Source organism: Chrysochloris asiatica, unplaced genomic scaffold (genome assembly GCF_000296735.1).
Source record: "Chrysochloris asiatica unplaced genomic scaffold, ChrAsi1.0 scaffold00058, whole genome shotgun sequence".
In the NCBI taxonomy this organism is placed as follows: Eukaryota; Metazoa; Chordata; class Mammalia; order Afrosoricida; family Chrysochloridae; genus Chrysochloris; species Chrysochloris asiatica.
The window spans coordinates 14,214,063-14,215,577 of record NW_006408576.1 but is presented as its reverse complement, the minus strand read 5'-3'; the positions used below and the strand labels follow the sequence as shown (position 1 = coordinate 14,215,577).

The 1,515-nt window shown below is 47.0% G+C and overlaps 1 pseudogene; it reads right to left on the bottom strand.

Annotated features, from left to right (window-relative positions):
• Window positions 1-273: 273 nt before the first annotated feature.
• On the bottom strand, window positions 274-1,265 carry LOC102828021 (annotated as a pseudogene).
• Window positions 1,266-1,515: the final 250 nt, after the last annotated feature.

Below are 1,515 nucleotides of genomic sequence, written 5' to 3'. Positions count from 1 at the left end.
TACTCCTTTGGTTTCTGTCTTTACCCTTGCTGCACAAATGGAGTCTGCTAGTATTCTGTCTTTTTTTTTTTTGGGCGGGGGAGGGGGCTGGATAGTGTACTTTATTGATGGTGCATGACAAGGCTGGGCTCTCTAAGCCCCTCCCCTATTCCAGGGGTTCTGGATGGAAACTGTGAGGATGGGAGATTCTCAGTGTGTAGGGAGATAGAGTTGGGATAAGGACTCCTAGCAGCTGAGGAGTGCTGTTGCTGGGGCTGGTAGTCCAGGTGGCTCTTATTCTTTGGAGGCCATGTGGACCATAAGATCCATCACCCTGTTGCTATAGCCAAATTCACTGTGATACCAGGAAATGATCTTGACAAAGTGGTCGTTGAGGCCAATGCCAGCCCCAGCATCAAAGGTGGAAGAGTGGGTGTCACTGTTAAAGTCACAGGAGATGACTTCAGTGTAACCCAGGATGTCTTTTAAAGGTCCATGTGATGCTTGCTTCACTATTTTCTTGATGTCATCATATTTGGCAGTTGTTTCCAGGTGGCAGGTCAGGTCCACGATAGGCAAATTGGGAGAGGGACACGGAAGGCCATGCCAGTGAGTTTCCCATTCAGTTCAGGGACCTTACCCACAGCCTTGGCAGCATCACTAGATGTAGGGATGATGTTCTGGGCAGCCCCATGGCCATCACGCCATAGTTTCCCAAAGGGATCATCCACAGTCTTCTGGGTGGCAGTGATGGTATGGACTGTGATCATGAGTCCCTCCATGATGCCAAAATTGTCATGGATTACCTTGGCCAGGGGAGCCAAAAAGTTGGTGGTACAAGAGGCATTGCTGACAATCTTGAAAGAGTTGCCATACTTCTTGTGGTTCATGCCCATCATAAACATGGGAACATAAGCAGAAGGGGCAGAGATGATTACCCTTTTGGCATCATGCTTCAAGTGAGCCCCAGCCTTCTCCAAGGTTGTGAAGACACTGGTGGACTCTACAACATATTCGGCACCAGCATCACCCCACTTGATGTTGGCAGGAGCTCACTCCTGGAAGATAGAGAAGGGCTTCCCATTGATGGTAAGCTTCGCATTCTCAGCCTTGACAGTGCCATTTATATTGCCATGGGTGGAATCATACTGGAACATGTGGATCATGTAGTTGAGGTCAATGTAGTGGTTGTTGATGGCAACAACCTGCACTTTGTCATAGTTAACAGCAGCCGTGGTGACCGAACATCCAATAGGGCCAAGTCCATTGACTCCAACCTTCACCATCCTGTCTCAGGGATGTGGCTGGTACTGCAAGAGAATCTGTGGCTGCCTGTTGAATGGCAAGGAGCAGATACTGCCCTTATTCTTGATTCTCATGCTTTGAGGCTTAACACATAACTCAGCTCATTGTGAAGTCCTTCCAACCCTTTAATACCTAAATTACTTTGGGAGAGGAAATGGCAAAGAATCTTCTTGATATAAAATTTATTTCTAAACAAAGGATGCTATTTTTTTTTTATTTAACAAAAGATGC